Here is an 18,541-nt window from a genome sequence, read left to right on the forward strand (position 1 = left end):
TATTTATAAATTATCGTGACAGTCGGTAGATCCAAATTATCTAGATTGCAATAGAAAAGAAACAATTAATCTAAATGTATATGAATTCAAAGCAGGTGAATGACTGGATACGCGTGAATCGAGACAAAGCTAAGATTTACAGATACTATGAAATAAACTTTTTTAACTAACCAATAAATTGATCAGATGTAAATAACTGGATATATAAAATATAAAGAGGGTTGAAATGACACATTTTAACTAAAATTACAGTAGGTTATATATTTCACAAGATAGCGAGTTGTTTGATTTATTTCAGGTGGCCACCTCAGGGAATCGAACCCTGCGTTTTAACGTTGTAAGTTCTTAGACTTAACGCTATCGCGCTAAGGAATTAAGGTAGTGAGATAGAATGTGAATCTGAGGTTTTATGGTTCCCAGCCCTTTCCCGCAAGGATACGCTTTAAAGATAATACTGAAATCCCACTATACGGTCAGAGAAGATAGCCTAAGAGTTGGCGGCAGGTGTTGTGGATTAACTTTCTTCCCTTTGATCTAAAATAAGGTACGGCTTTTTACGGATGTTCCTCTTCATAGTTGTCCGAGAAAATTCTAAACAGGTAAATCTTACTTAGCAAATGTTTTTGATAATCATGACAACGTACTGTGTTGTTATTTCAGGTCACAGAGGACTTGTTTACACACATTTATATAACGGTTCTTAAATATATTAATTAAGACACCATTAGCGTCCGTTTCTCTTTGGCCCAGCATGGGCAGGTGGTTAAAGCGCTCGACTCGTAATCTGAGGGTCACAGGTTCAAATCCTCGTCATACCGAACATGCTTGCCCTTTCAGCCGTGGGAGCGTTATAATGTGATGGCCAATCCCACTATTCTTTGGTAAAAGAGTAGCCCAAGATTTGGCGACGGGTAGTGATGACTAGCTGTCTTTCCCTCTAGTCTTACACTGCTAAATTAGGGACGGCTAGGGCAGATAGCCCTCGTGTAGCTTTGTGTGAAATTCAAAACAGACAAACAAGCCACCTATCGGTATCACACTTAAGTACACGATATCTTAATTTCGACCTGAAATAAAACTGAATTAGTTTTCATATGACCTAACACTACTCAGTTTTGATGGTGGTCTCAATACTCGTTTAGTTGTTTAATGTACATAAGCCTTTCCCGGTTAGATTAAGCAGGACTCACATTATAATAAAGGTCAGGATTGTGGGTGTCGAACTGAAGAGCCTGTTCGTACACAGCTTCTGCTTCCTTCGTTCTGGAATAAAAAAACAACAACAGTTAATACGCATTTCACTTCCTCAATGACATCTTAAAACACCAGAAAAATTTATAAACCTGATGCAGGTTGGAAGTTAAAAAAAGGCATATACGACAAAAAAACACGACGCGTACATGTGTCACAGCGTAAGAACCATAAAAGCGTTGAAATTAGGTTGAACTATTTGTTGAAAAGAGAACGACAAACTGTGACATCAAATAGCCTTTGACATTCACAACACTGCGCATCGTGCATACTTTGACATTCACAACACTGCGGCATCGTGCATACTTTGACATTCACAACACTGCGGCATCGCATACTTTGACATTCACACTCGTGCATACTTTGACATTCACAATACTGCGGCATCGTGCATACTTTGACATTCACAATACTGCGGCACCGTGCATACTTTGACATTCACAATACTGCGGCATCGTGCATACTTTGACATTCACAACACTGCGGCATCGTGCATACTTTGACATTCACAACACTGCGGCATCGTGCATACTTTGACATTCACAATACTGCGGCATCGTCCCTACTTTGACATTCACAATACTGCGGCATCGTGCATACTTTGACATTCACAATACTGCGGCATCGTGCATACTTTGACATTCACAATACTGCGGCACCGTGCATACTTTGACATTCACAACACTGCGGCACCGTGCATACTTTGACATTCACAACACTGCGGCACCGTGCATACTTTGACATTCACAATACTGCGGCACCGTGCATACTTTGACATTCACAATACTGCGGCATCGTGCATACTTTGACATTCACAATACTGTGGCATCGTGCATACTTTGACATTCACAATACTGCGGCATCGTGCATACTTTGACATTCACAATACTGCGCCATCGTGCATGCTTTGACATTCACAATACTGCGGCATCGTGCATACTTTGACATTCACAATACTGCGGCATCGTGCATACTTTGACATTCACAACACTGCGGCATCGTGCATACTTTGACATTCACAATACTGTGGCATCATGTGTACTTTGACATTCACAATACTGTGACATCGTGCATACTTTGACATTCACAATACTGTGGCATCGTGCATACTTTGATATCAAATAGACTTTTACGTTCATAAAACTGTCACATCATGCACTCCCACTGCTTGACTGGTTGGTGTACCTAAAAATGGAAAATAAGAGATCGGTCCACCCACACATTTAGGGTTTCTGGATAGTTTTCAAAATCTGACTACCAAAGTTATGGTGACAACATAACGTAAACATCGTTCATTTGCAAATTTCACATCTCCGGTTTCGCTTTACGCTCCCTGTAGGTGCGCTTTCTGCTGGTTACATGAATAACATTATTGTTTCATGCTTGTACTTATTTCTCGGTTTCTTCTTTTAATAAACTATCACGTGATTACTGTACGTACGTTTCCTAATTAAAAGCTATGCACGTGTGTGGGTAGAGATTATTACATTATTTTACACCTCGGTCTTCTGTTTGACCACTCAATGGAGCATCTTTGAAAATGATGTCATACTATTTTAACACTGCAGAAATAGTCCTATATTATTACCTCATTAGGCTTAGTTCTATAGACTATTCACTAAAAGCGGAGAGCAGTACCGTTTACATTAGCTATTTATAATGATGTAATCCTGTTTATAGGCTCTTCGTTATGCTGAGAGAAATAAACACTTTTTTCTCGAAGCAATATTTCACTTAAATGCGCTTGTTCCAAAGCTTCCTGCTGTATTCATTAAAGTTACATCATACGAATTTTTGACGTTTTCTGTATGCGGGATTTATATAATTTCTAACGTTAACGATTTCGTTTATCACTCTCAGTCGAGTTCCAGTGTCGGGCTTTCTATCGCAAGCCGATCCGCAGGGAATTGGTAACGCACATCACTTCTTCAAGTTGACAAGCGAGTAAGACGAGATTTATCATTGAGTTGTAAGCTGGCATCTCGCTCCTTCCAACACAACCAGTCAGTCCGTAAGACGTAGAATGTTTATTAATCCAAATGGTTTTACTAATTTGAATAAGGAAGCATCTACGAATTCGTAAAATACAAGTTACAGTTCGGTTTCCCAAGAGACTGTACCTATTACACGATTTACACTTCACTGTAACAAGCCTGTCATATTTTAGGCCTAGATACAGGAGTTTGGTCCATATTACTTAGCAGCAGTAATTAATTTATTCTAATATTGAAATTCGCTTTCTTGTTGTTATGCAAGCTTCATAATAATGCTGTTCTTACAAATTATATTCGCTCACAAGATTGTTAGGAAGATTAGAAAAGTTATGGCAATCGAAAACTAGTGTGATATTTGTGCTATAACAACATTATATTAATTGATTATATAGCACCTTATAACGGTATCTTTATTACGTCGTGTTCTTAGCTCATATAAACCATTTTAAAACTTACTTGTGTTATCAACTGGATTTTGTGTTTACAGTGTTAGGAGTTAGAGGGAATTATATACCTTTTGAAAAATGGTTTATTTAGAACAAAAAAAGGCCTTGAAAGGATGCATCAGGGGTGTTCGCGGTTGAATAATCAGTTTTAAAAGCAGTTTAAGTGTAAGTGTAATAAATGACTGAATTAATATGACATAATGGAGCAGTAGATAAAACATATTTTAGGAAACGAAATTTGTTAAATATTAACCATTCAATACAAAATAAGGATGATGGTAGTGGCTTCTCTAATATCTACTTTATTGTAATAATATGTTCTACTGACTAAAAACTCGGTTGGTTAGATAGACTGGGTCTCACCTCTGCAGTCACTTCTAAAATCAACGATATATTTTATGATCCCAAGTTGTAGCAACTTGTACCCCAGGATCTTTTTTTTTTTTTTTAAATGTAGCCTATTTTGTTTAATATGTTTTGTTTTGGCTTTTAAAAATCATAGTTTTAATACATATAAATATATATATCCCTAATGGTATCTTATCCTACTGTAAACGTTATACGCTGACACACTTCATTAAAAGGACTCATTCTTTATTTCTATCACATCAAATGTAAGCAAAAAAGCGAATACGACTACATACGTATCTCTAATCATTATATGAACTAGGTATATCTAATTACTAAGACAAACATACGGATATATACGACCGAACACACATTTTCATCACTGCCGCCAGAGGTAAAGGTATGAAATTATACAACAACAACAACAACACCGAACGTGTAAATACGTTTGGAAATTTATAAAGATTACCTATTGATCTTCATCAAAAAATCTCCTCTATTCAGATACGCCCCCGTATAGTCAGACCTCAGCTTTATAACTTCTTGGTAGAGCTGAAAAATAAAAATTCTATCCAGTAAAAAAAAACAACAACAAAAACTTGTAGGGTAACATTTGTATAACTTGGTGTATTCTGAAACGTGAAAAAAAAAACTGGTAGACTAACATTCGTGCAGCTTGATGTATTCTGAAACGTAAAAAAAAAAAAACAAAAACTGGTAGACTAACATTTGTGCAGCTTGATGTATTCTGAAACGTAAAAAAAAAAAAAAAACTGGTAGACTAACATTCGTGCAGCTTGATGTATTCTGAAACGTAAAAAAACAACAAAAAAACTGGTAGACTAATATTCGTGCAGCTTGATGTATTCTGAAACGTAAAAAAAAACAAAAAACTGGTAGACTAACATTCGTGCAGCTTGATGTATTCTGAAACGTAAAAAAAAAACAAAAAACTGGTAGACTAACATTCGTGCAGCTTGATGTATTCTGAAACGTAAAAAAAAACAAAAAAACTGGTAGACTAACATTTGTACAGCTTGATGTATTCTGAAACGCAAAAAAAAAACAAAAAACTGGTAGACTAACATTCGTGCAGCTTGATGTATTCTGAAACGTAAAAAAAACAAAAAACTGGTAGACTAACATTCGTGCAGCTTGATGTATTCTGAAACGTAAAAAAAACAAAAAACTGGTAGACTAACATTTGTGCAGCTTGATGTATTCTGAAACGTAAAAAAAAAACAAAAACTGGTAGACTAACATTTGTGCAGCTTGATGTATTCTGAAACGTAAAAAACAAACAAAAAACTGGTAGACTAACATTTGTACAGCTTGATGTATTCAGAAACGTGAAAAAAATCTTTTAGAGTAACAATTGTACGACTTAGTGTATTCAAAAAACGTGAGAAAAACTTGTAGGGTATCAATTGTACGACTTAGTGTATTCAAAAAACGTGAAGAAAAAAAAAACTTGTAGAGTGACAATTGTATAACTTGGTGTATTGAGAAACTAACATTGATATCTCACTAATATACAACGAGTGAAGCTTTATTTCAGTATACGAAGTTCGTTGCAGCCCAACGTTTGGCTCTCACCAGCCACTTTACTTTCATTTCACAGTTCATGTCAAATGATTTATTTTCATGAATCCATTTTGTTTGTTTTTGGACAAATAAAAAGTTCACCGCCCTATGCCACTTCGCCTTATGTAAATCATCCTTTGTTTTAACGTTTAGGCTTATAGTAACCTGTGGGTCGTGGGTTTGAATTACCGTCAAGGGTTTAGCTGTGGGTGCGTTATAATGTCACGATCAGTCCCACTATCCACTTGTAAAAGAATAACCTAACATTTGGCGTTGACAACTAGCTGTATTCCCTATAGTATTACACTGTTAACTTAGAGTACGGATAGCTGAAATAGTCCTCGTGTAGTTTCAAGGGAAATTAAAAACAGATCAGGTCCTATGATTAAAAATCTAGACATCATTTTATTTTTTCCTGAGCAAAATAGTAGTAATAGTTATATCGTTATTGCAAAACTTTACTTTGAAAAAATCGTAGCTAGTAATATCATGAAGTGACGACAGGAGTTTTTTCTACTTATCAGCGAAAGGGTTACGTTCACTTAAGTAGAGAGAAAATAAAACATGTCCAAGTGACCTAACTTGAAAATCAATTCAAAATTCTCTCAGTAGCATCAGTCGATTAGAAAATCGTAATGTAATGAAGAAACCGAATTTGTCTGTTTGTTTTGAATTTCGCGCAAAACTACATAAGGGCTATCTGCGTTAGGCGTCCGTAATTTAACAGTGTAAGACTAGAGGAAAGGCAGCTAGTCATCGCCACCTACCGCCAACTGTTGGACTACTCTTTTGCCAACGAATAGTGGGATTGACCGTCATATTATAACGCCTCCACGGCTGAAAGGGCGAGCATGTTTGGTGTGACGGGGATTCGAACACGCGGAAATTACTATTACCAAGGGTTATATAAAGATGAATTTAAGTGACATACGTACGTATACACATAAAATTAAATTTTCAAGTCGAACAGGAAGGAACCTGTTTATTAATATATAGTAGTTGAAAATGTGTTTTTATTGCTACGCAGAAACGTACATAATTTGTTAGTAGAGTATAACAGTCTTGTATAACACTTATCACGTTTAAAATCTTACGACGGACACAGATGTTTCTGTTTACCAAATGTTCATAATTTATTTTATGATATTACATCCCTATTGAACGAGGGATCATCTTAGCCATCTCTGTTTGTCTACATGTTTAGTGGTAAATTAATCCATCTTCTTGTTTGTCTTTCTATTAGATCGCTATTAAAGATGGATTGTACTAGCCATCTGCCTGTTTGTCCACATGTTTCGTGGTAAATTAATCCATATTCTTTTTGTCTTTCTCTTAGTTCGCTATTAAAGAAGGGTTGTCTTAGCCATCTATGACTGTCTACGTTTCGTGGTAAAGTCTCTTACCGCATCAGCCTCCTCAAGTCTGGTGTGATTACGAGAAATGAGAGATGCTAGATTGAGGAAAAGTTGCAGATGAGTCTGCGTAACTCGGGCTTCCGATGTCTTCCCCCAGCTTGCTCGAGAAAGGAGAGACTTGGCCTGTGAAAGGAAAATGTCAGTATTGTATCTTTCAAATATACATCAAAAAAAAAAAAAAAAAAAGAAGAGCGGCAGCGCCGTTGTTCTCCTAAAATGCCGCTAATCTTTACGACAAAGTTGAACTTTGGGGGAAAAAACACACGAAAGCCTTTCTAATTTAAAAATATTTTATTACGATTTTAAAAAGATGATGGATTGAAATTAGTATTAAAATGTATGCTAAAATCGCGCACCGTAAACTTACTAAGAAAAACATTAACCTAGTAGATAAAAAATGCAATTCATTGTCAGGTTTCTGCATATTATCTTATAATATCCTTTTAACTTGTAAAGTAAGAATTTACATTGGGTTCAGTTTGTACAAGTTATCAAACAGTACGGGATTTAATTTTAAGCTATTTTTTTAAATTAAAATATGTACATATACAATGAAAACAGCCAAAGGGCTGTATAGGTTTAAAGATAACATTGAAACAAAACAAAACAAAAAATAATCCGAATTAGTCATGCAAAAAAAAATATTAAAGTAACCGACCAAAAGATATACCCAATGACGAAACCATAGAATTTCGTTGTCTGAAGAACAAATAAATGGGTAGCTTAATGACTTGTGTCGAAGAACAAACCTCATATCTTGAGTTGGAGTGAATGTAAAGCAAAGATAAGAGTAAACGCTTTCATGGTGCAAATAAAAACGTAATTGGAATATAATTTCACCATTAATAAATCTTCAGATGGCTAAGTTATTTAGTTTTTATTCTGGTGTGATATTTACCAAAGTTAATCTTGCTCGAATATCTCAAGAAGGATTTATACAACCTTTAAAAAATTTCCAAAGTCACTTAGAACGAAGAGTCAATGAAAATAGAAGTTTTGAGCCTTTCTTTACAGTAACGAGTTATTTTAAATCGTTGGTAGAATATTACGGTGTTTAACACGAATGAGAAAAAACGCACCTTGAGATAGACCATCTCGGCGTCTTGATATTGTTTCAATTGGGTAAACACTCGTCCTGAGTTCAGGTAGCCTCTCACGTCATCAGGTTGAATTCTTAGTTAAAAAAAAAAAGAACTATCAGAAATGGAACTTTTGCAAAAGTGTCTTCAGGCACAGTAAAATATCGATAGCACAGACCTGTGATGGTTTTATTGTCTTAAAATTTTGTTACATTAGTCTGGAGTAATTCCTTTATACTGATTCGAAAAATGATATCCATTTTTATCCATCACAAGTGAAACATTTTTATTGGAACTGGGTTATAAGTTATGCTTAAAATGCTGACAACTATCGGCTATAGATTTCTCTAGACCAATCGCGACGTGACAGAGTTGTCGATCATTCTAAAACCCATTGAAAACAAACCGCTAGTATATAACTGGTTAACAAGCCGTATTACGTGTCATTTACGGATAATATTTGTTTATGTCTGCACTTTGATATATTTTTCTTTTCAATATTATTTATTCGTCGCTATGGCAATAATGGCCCAAACATATTCTATTTGTGGAAAATTTGATCTAAGTAGTACTTTTCTTTCATCTTGAATTGTACAAAAATCCTTACATGAAATAAAAAAACAAATGATTATTATTTTTGAAACGTAGCTGAATTAAGGAAAAAAAATCAGTATTAAAACCAAAGCAACTTTTATAAAGTTTAAATTCTCTCTAATTATGATTGAGAAATATTATACCAGTTAATATTTCTCAAAAAACACAAATTATACAACACAGAAATATTGACAGTTTATTAACGTAAAATATATATAAATGTTAAGTACATTCATTAAAAATAATTCGTCTCAAATATATAAATTCTTACTCATTTTTAAAAGTCAGTGTTATCAAATTCATAATCTTACCTAATAGCTTGTTGAAAGTATCGTAAGGCCTCCTCGTACTGAGTTTGTTCTTCTAAGGCTTTACCCAAGTTGTTATAGAGTTTGGCATTTTGCTGGTTAACTCTTAGGCCGGATGAAAATAGAGTCTCTTCAGATTCCCTGGTTGTAATTAAATGTTTATATCACGAATTCGAAATCTGAAAGCTTTAATAGCTTGTGCATTTGCTCTTTACATGGAACAACACAAAAGTTCATACGAGTCTTAAAAAAAAACGGCATGTCGTCATTGAAAGACTACACTGATTTTTAACCCTATTATCACTAATGAAGGTCATATGATCCATCAGCTTCTCAATAATTTTTATAAACTACACATGAACCGAACTGCTCGTTGGTTCAGGCATTTCTTGCATGGTAATAGAACCGTCTAATCATTAATTAAAAAACAGCACATGTAGACACCATCAATACTATAGTTAATCCCATTAAATATTTTTGAAATCCGCTTCCGATTTTACGAAAAAACATGAATTATTCCACTAAATCTTTTGGTCGGTTCTTTACACTGTAGTAACAGGAAAAAAATATACAAAATGTATAGTTCTTAATTTTATATACTCGTTAATACCCAAGACATTTAGGGATGTTTTTTTTATCTAAAAATAATAAATAAATTACAATATGTATAAACAAGCTAAGCCTAAACTAGAAAGGTTTGTTTTTTGAAATTCACGCAAAGCTACACGAGGGCTATCTGCGCTAGCCGTTCATAATTTAGCAGTGTAAGACTAGATGAAAGGCAGCTATTCATCACCACTCACCGTCAACTCTTGAACTACTCTTCTACCACCGAATAGTGGGATTGACCGCACATTATAACGCCCTCAAAGGGCGAGCATGTTTGGTGTGATGGGGATTTGAACCCATGACCCTCAGATTACGAGTCAAGTGCATTAATCACCTGGTCAAGCCAGACCATAAAGAAGGGGGGGACCACCGAGCAAAACTATTACCTTTGTGTGTATATTTGTTATTTGGGTATATCGGGCGTCCCTTTGATCGGTATCCCTGATTGTGAATCTAAGGATTCATTGTTCGCATTTTTTTTCCGCAGAAAATTTCCTATATACTTTGAAATCGTGAGAGTGTTATAAGAGCAACTTTAAAATCCCACCCTTTGGTCATAAGAGTCCAACAGCTGGTGACGAATGTTGTTGACTAGCTGTCTTCCCTCGAAGCTATCAGTTCAAAATTAAGAAAAGCGTTGGCGCAGATAACCTTTATGTAGCTTTGAGTAACTTTTCGAAACAAACAAAGAATCAAATCTCATATCAAACCCGTAAGAGTTCGAACTTACACGTTTTAATACGATGCACGAATTGGAAACGGAAAAATATCGAAAACGTAGAAACTTAGAGAAAGATTGAGTGATAAACCTGTTAAATCTGCCCCTCCAATCCTCGAACACCATACTTGAATTTTCATTTTCGATATTTTGTTTCAGTATGTATCCAGTAACGACAAAGTTGTTTTTTTGTATTTTAGTTTCCTTTGTTTATTTGACTAGAGTTCAAAGTTCACGTGAAAAATAAGTTTTAATTTCCATAATTAATACATACACACATACACACACACATTTAAGGAGAACATTAATACTGAAGAGTTAAGTCAAATGAAATGTCTAAAATTCGCTGTTCGATCCTCGTGGGAGACACACGTGTGGGTTTACGCTTAAAACAAATAAACGAGACAAAAAGTCATTAGATAAACACTTACCAACACCAGCTTTTTATCTAGATTCTCTTTATGTTTAATCTCGAAATTACGACACAGTAATGAACCCCAGCCCACCCCAAAAATATATCGAATCTGGATAAACCTAGCTGTTGACGTATCCAGACTTTCAATCCGAGGGTTTTTGTTTCGCACCTCGTTTCTATAAAAACGCGCTCTGCACTATGGGACCGTAAATGTTGTACAGAAGTGATGGTCATATGACATTGTTTAATAAGATTTAGTACCCCAAGAGTTGACGGTGGGTGCTTTTCATTAGATTTCTTCACTCTGAACTATCAGCTGAAAATTAAGAACGATTATTTAAAGATTGTTCATTTTGTAGCTCGAGCACAAATTATAAATTCTGAAACAACAACCCCCCCCAAAAAAAAAAAACAACCATCAAACAAACATCAGCTCAAAAACGGTTTGATTTTCAAACTAAATTATTATGACGCATATTGTTCAAACTGCACAAATATGGCGTCTCTTCAGTCATCAAAGAATGTATATATGAAATAATAATTATATAGATTTAACAGTTCGATAATTTTACTCGGTAATCATCTCACTGGAAAAAAAAGTGAGATGGCTTTCAGTGAATTTGCCATTAATTTCCTTTTAACTTTAAAAAAAACACAAATAAATAAAATGGGAAGACGTGAATTTATTTATACTTTTATATTGTTGTTACAGTCAATAAAAAGTACTTAATTTACGAACAAGATGTTTGCAGTCGCAACTCTATGTCCGCGGAAAATTACAGATTTTATTCCGCGGAGGAATACAGAGATTTTATAAAAAAAGAATGTGAAAAGTCAAATAACCAGTTTGAATATTAACATTCACTTTACACTCGTGCAATTTGCCACATTCGCCAATTCTACGAAGATGCAATCTAATTTGGTAATAACCAACGACAAAAACTATTTATCCAAGGTACCCAGTGCGTATGGGTAACGGAAATAAAACACAGATATGTTTTTAGGGCTGTTTTTAAACGTTATGCGTAACTTACCAGTCTCTGTTTCTTACAGCTGTCTTCATTCCATGGACTGCCACCAGGAGAACGAGACCCACCACAGCCAATCCTCTTACACGCCTGCAGCACGTGGGAAGAAAATCAATTTCACGACTTTTACCAGGTAATCATCAAATACGCGATGTGCTATAATGAATGTTTTTATTTTCTTTTCTACATTCGACTGTTTTAATGTACTTCCAACAATTACAATGCCATACCAAAAAATCGATTTTTTTGTGTATATTTTCCATTTACGTACGTCTTCTACGTACATATATGAAGAAACATTACATGACAGGGTTCAATGATTGAATTTTTTTCTTTCATCATTTTTCTAGACTTGCTTCCCTCTGCACTGTTAATCTAAATATCATATGCCATGATATGTTTTACAATTATTTTACTGTGTGTGTCTCGTATTTGCAGAAAAAAAATGATAAAAAGTAACGTAACCGATTTTTATCTTATTAGTTTCTCTTTAGGGACCTTTTAATAATTTTGTTGCATAATTTACGATACAAATATGACTGTATCCATATACGTGAATATTCTTTATAAGAATAACAAGGTAACGTCAAGTTTAAGTCAAAGTGTACATGGTGATATGAAAGATGTGGTCACGTATTTTGAAACAAGTCACAAAAATTCTAGCGCTTTGAATAAACAGACCTGTCGAAAGGTAGTGTTCCTAATTTCTTCGATTCTGTGTATCTTCTATGTTATAAGATAGATATAAAAATTGGAGCGTTAGAAACTTTCAAATAGGAATCATAAAAAAATTACACAAACAAAATTATTGTAGACGTTATGTAATCAAACTATTATCTCCTATTTGTGGTTTCACGCTGTTACCTAGAATTACATTTAATGGAGTCAAAATAATGATTTGTAGTTGAAGTAAATAATGTCTACAACATTCCCAGTTTTAATTTCTTTATGATCGCTATTTGCAGGTTTGTAACGTCCCAATTTTTTTTCATGTTTGCTGGCATTTTTAAATGCTCATCGATGGATAAAGGATTACTTAATATGGTAACTAACGTTATACGAGGTCTGTTCAAAAAATACGCGGACTGTTTGAATTGCGCGGCTCCAGTTAGTTCCAGGAGAATCCGCTTGGTGTCGCTGGGTTTGCACAGATAAGCTTATTACGACGCCATTTCCCGATTGCAGATATCTTCATTTGTGTATTAGCTACGCGGTATTAAGTGAAGTGCGATTTTTTCGTTTGGCGGATTTCAGAACGAATGACCTGAAGGAGCAACGACTTGCTGTGAAATTTTGTGTTAAACTTGGAAAATCTGCGACTGAAACTTTTGCTATGCTTAACACGGCTTACGGTGATGTTGCTATGAAGCGTACGGCATGTTTCAAGTGGCATGAACGTTTTAAGGATGGTCAACAGTCCATTGAAGATGATGAGCGTCCTGGACGTCCTTCCACGTCAACTGACAACCTACACATCGACAAAATCAACACCCTGGTGCGGGCAGTCGATGTCTGACTGTCAGGGAGCTTGCTGAAGAGTGTGGGATATCAGTTGGATCTTGTTACGAGATTTTAACCGAAAAATTGAAGATGCACCGCGTTGCTGCGAAATTGGGCCCTCAGAACTCGTGAGTTTTTGGCCAAACACTCGATCACTGTTCTTCCCCCCCCCCTACTCACCTGACCTTGCTCCTTGCGATTGTTTCTTGTTCCCCAAACTCAAAAGACCCTTAAAAGGAAGAAGATTTGAGACGATTCCCGAGATTAAGGCAAATGCGACGAAGGAGCTGGAGGACATTACAAAAGAAGCGTACCAGGACCGTTTCAACAAGTGGAAACACCGTTGGGATACGTGTGTACTTTGAAGGGGTCCCAGACCTGTAACTTCTAAATAAAGTACATTTTGTTTTATGACGTCAGTCCGCGTATATTTTGAACATCCCTCGTACATTATAATGATAATAAATGCAGCTGATATGGTTAATGATGATTTAATGGAACTACTGACTATTTGATCACATTAGTTGTAGATGGAGAATGTTAAACTGTAGTTGGAGATAGTCGTGGAGATGTGATTAAGAATATAGTGAGAATTTATAGTTTCTATGTCATTAAATTATTTATGTAATGCCTCTAACCGCGTATAAAATTTTACTAGTAGAAAAGAGGTCTTTTAAAATAAAACATGTCTAAATCATCGTTTTAAATCAATCTTCGCGTCTTTTAAAATCATTACTCTACGAATGTTGTGTATAAGTTTACTTTTTAAACTTTAAATAATATATGAGCTCCCTAAAGACACCTATTGTATAGTGTACAAAACACTGAGTAAGTATTTATATCTTAGTCATTGTTATTGGTTTGCAATTTCTGTTTCACTCCGTACTTAAACCTTTTAAAGAAACACTCGATATCTGTAAGAAAGATAAATTTAAGGAGTAGTGATAACATCGTTTTCACTAGAATTACAATGTTTGTTGTAGGCTGGCATGAAAACAACAATTACAAACTGATCGCTTTGAGAGGATTTTCTTTTCATTTTAAGTTTAACATGTGTGTTTTTTATAGTGTAATTTATATGCGTATAGTTCTTAGCAGTCAACATTGAAAATTTTAAAGTGTTATTTGAATTAAATCTTCACTGTTCAAGACACTTTTTCGCCCGAACGTTACATTGTACAATTCCTTGCGATCTCTATTATTAACCACTACCGTGGTCTGTGGTAAGTGATTTATCTCAAAGTGTTATTGTATCATAAAATAACGTCTACAGCGTTCTTAATTACTTACCCTCCTTGAACCACGTCTGTTTTCAGGTGTGAATATTTAAAAAGAAAATGTTAACGGATTAATTAATCTCCATAAAATTTATCTGACAACAAACTGTTTATATAGCACCAGAACCACAAACCAACATTTAGAACTAGAACTGGAATCTAGTTTTGTGTTCGTTTTGACTTCAGATAACAAAATGATGTTTTACGTTAACCTAATTCCATGTTCTGGGGCTTTCAATAACCCACGTGTCATTTTATGGATGTTTCGGGTATAAATTTATACTCTAGTGACCTTAGTTAAAAAAATGGTACATTTAATCTCGAACTAGAGCTATTTTCTTACCTGTCTCGCCATAAGTGAGACCAGCCTATAGCAATAAGCATACAGAAGCCAGTACTTGGAATATACATTATACGTTCTGCAACAACAAATCCAACATGGTAGAAAATATTCGAAGCTGGTAGGAATGGGACAATAGTCAAAGACAGAGTCTGGAAAAAGAGGTTGGATCCTCGCAGTTAACAACTTAGAATTTTTCTAACCGATTTAATGACGCTGCTAAACGTCCTTAAAGTACAAACAAAAACTATTTAAAAACACATATGAATGAAATCTTTTAAATTTGTATCAGAAATGTATAGATACTTTGTTAGGAGTGTTCAGTTCCTTCGCTTGTGGAATCCAGTAAGCTGAGAAAAACAACACATAACATAGCGTTAAGGTTCAGAAAAGCCATTCAGAGATCTGAGCTCCACTGAGAAGTAATGGTTACACACTGTCAACCTACTGATGACTCATTCCAAGGAAAACTAATTTTTAACGAAAAAGAAACGCTACATACAATCTACTTGTAGAAGATTTATTCCAGTTAATAGTCTATTCTTAAGGAACACAAGATACATTATCTATCATCGTTTAATGTTTTGGAGTCAAAAGCTTATTTTGAAATAAAAATAAAACTGTGATGTTAATGAAACCTGTATAACTTAATATTTTAAACCCACAAAACGAGTTATAATTTTAAACTATTACAAAATTCTGTGACGTGCAACGATCTATAAAGGTAAAGAAACATAATACTAACGTTATTTATAAAACACAACAAATGATAAACATAATACTAACGTTATTTATCAAATACAATGCAACAACGACAAACATAACACTAACGTTATTTATAACATACAACGCAACAAATGACAAACATAACACTAACGTTATTTAACACACAACGCCACAAACGACAAACATAATACTAACGTTCTTTATAAAATACAACACAACAAATGACAAACATAACACTAACGTTATTTATAACATACAACGCTACAAACGACAAACATAATACTAACGTTCTTTATAAAATACAACGCAACGCAACAAATGACAAACATGATACAAATGTTCTTTATAAAATACAACGCAACAAATGACAAACATAATACTAACGTTATGTACAAAATACAATGCAACAAATGACAAACATAATACCAACGTTATTTATAACATACAACGCCACAAACGACAAACATAATACTAACGTTCTTTATAAAATACAACACAACAAATAACAAACATAATACTAACGTTATGTACAAAATACAATGCAACAAATAACAAACATAATACTAACGTTTTTTTATAAAATACAAGGCAACGCAACAAATGACAAACATAATACTAACGTTCTTTATAAAATACAACACAACAAATGACAAACATAATACTAATGTTATGTATAAAATACAACACAACAAATGACAAACATAATACTAACGTTATGTACAAAATACAATGCAACAAATGACAAGCATAACACTAACGTTCTTTATAAAATACAACGCAACAAATGACAAACATAACACTAACGTTCTTTATAAAATACAACACAACAAATGAGTAACTTTATACTAACGTTATTTATAAAATACAATGCAACAACTGCGATGATTTCTATATAGGAGAAAGAAGCCGAAAAATGGAAACCAAATGAAATTAACACAAAAATAAACACCAACTTGTATTTTTAAACACAGCATAACCATAGAAAAAAAAACACAACAACAACGAAATTTAAAGAAGTTTTTGTAACACGTGAACTTAAAACCACGTTGAACCAGCGCCGAGGAACACTTGTACACCTATAGTCATTATTTCGTAAACGTTATCACACATATCACATTGTTAATTACTAGATATATTAAATACACACAACATGACCAATAACATTTACTTTTCCAAAAGTAGTTCCTGATTTGGCGATGACCTAACGAAGTCGAAATGTTATTTGTTTTGTTCTCCGTATACACGTCTTTAATACCCATATAAGCCGTCTCCACTGTGTATATATATTTACTCCAAGTGTCACTTTTCATCATGAAAATATAAAAATTACTTGACGTTTTGACTTGATTAGAGTCAAAATATATTATTAACAATAGTGTTGGTGCGTTTTGGCATCTTGTACCCTAGCCTCTTCCTGAATGAGTATGATGTGTTTATTTAATACGACGTAAACTTACCATAGTTAGGGCTACTCTTTGGTTTTCCTCTGTAAGCCAAGAGTTGCGCACTAAAAGAATCACGACTCCACAAAGGCATAACGTAGACATATTCCTCAAATCTAGAAATGACGTCACTAAGGAGATGGTATCCATGGTCCAATCACAGCAAAGATCACAAGGAAAAAGGAGAAGCCAAACATTTACAGTCCACAAGTAACTAAAAGTTAAGTGTCGCGTCGGGAAAGGAGCAACAGAAGCCGGGTTGTCAAACCTACAAACAATATTTCAAATGTTATTTTATACATGTTAATAAACTATACTGTATTCATCATTGAAAATCAAGTCTTAGCTACTCTATTCACAAATATCGCATACTTAGACCTAGGGCACGTCAAATGACAGTAACGCCATTGGTTTATGGTTTGTTTTAAATTTCGCGCAAGGTTACTCGAGGGTTATCTGCTCTAGCCGTCCCTAATTTAGCAGTGCAAGACTAGAGGGAAGGCAGATAGTCATAACCACCCACCACCAACTCTTGGGATACTCTTTTTCAACGAATAGTGGGATTGACCATCACTTAATAACGCCCCCACGGCTGAAAGGGCGAGCATGTTTGGTGTGACAGGAATTCGAAACTGCGACCCTTAGATGACGAGTCGAGTGCCTCAATAACCTGGCCATTCCGGGCCGTAACGCCATTGTATTAAATAAATACATACATATTACACGTATGATAAATAGAAAAATAAATCACATACTTATGTTAACATCGTCAGATGGAGTTTGTTTTTTTTGTTACTATTACAAGTCGCGAATATATTTTTCTGGACTAACAGCAGCAGCTGATGAATAAACATATTTTTCTACTTCGATATTATAAAGAGTTATGCATTTTTTATAGAATGAAGTTAACAAAATGTTTGTGTAATGAAGTCCATATTTGACGGTTTGTTTTTGAATTTCGCGCAAAGCTACACGAGGGCTATCTGCGCTAGCCGTCCCTAATTTAGCCGTGTAAGGCTAGAGGGATGGCAGCTAGTCATCACCACCCACCGCCAACTCTTGGGCTTCTCTTTTACCAACGAATATTTTGGATTGACCGTCACATTATAACGCCCTCACGGCTGAAAGAGCAGGCACATTTGACGGTAGGTAACACAACGTTCGTAAGTTATTACTTCAGAGGTATTTATGCCACAAGTCATCATTTCATACTATTGACCAGACTTAAGACTGGTTATTATTTGTGTGTGTTACATCAATTTAAGACCTTTACACTGTGACAATTTTTGTTTAACTAAGCATTTAAATGGAAGCAGCTCATATAGAGATAAGTAATAATAGTGTACTATAACACTCAACACCCACGCTAATGTAACAAATAACGTATGAATTATTTTTATCTCAAACTGGAAATAAAAGATAGAAAACAATGCATTTTAACTCAATGAAAAATTGACAGTGATTTCC

At 34.7% G+C, this 18,541-nt stretch overlaps 1 pseudogene across 1 annotated transcript in view; it reads right to left on the bottom strand.

Moving 5' to 3' along the window:
• Positions 1-18,541, bottom strand: part of LOC143240866 (protein O-mannosyl-transferase Tmtc3-like) — a 144,303-nt pseudogene that overhangs the window by 14,236 nt on the left and 111,526 nt on the right. Inside the window, exons 9-16 of the transcript XR_013022009.1 lie at positions 17,090-17,342; positions 14,910-15,058; positions 11,796-11,879; positions 9,023-9,160; positions 8,118-8,211; positions 7,027-7,161; positions 4,509-4,591; positions 1,191-1,263 (exon numbers count right to left, since the gene is read on the bottom strand). The product of XR_013022009.1 is annotated as a protein O-mannosyl-transferase Tmtc3-like (transcript). The remainder of the gene's footprint in view (positions 1-1,190; positions 1,264-4,508; positions 4,592-7,026; positions 7,162-8,117; positions 8,212-9,022; positions 9,161-11,795; positions 11,880-14,909; positions 15,059-17,089; positions 17,343-18,541) is intronic.

This window comes from Tachypleus tridentatus, chromosome 13 (assembly GCF_004210375.1).
Source record: "Tachypleus tridentatus isolate NWPU-2018 chromosome 13, ASM421037v1, whole genome shotgun sequence".
NCBI lineage: Eukaryota > Metazoa > Arthropoda > Merostomata > Xiphosura > Limulidae > Tachypleus > Tachypleus tridentatus.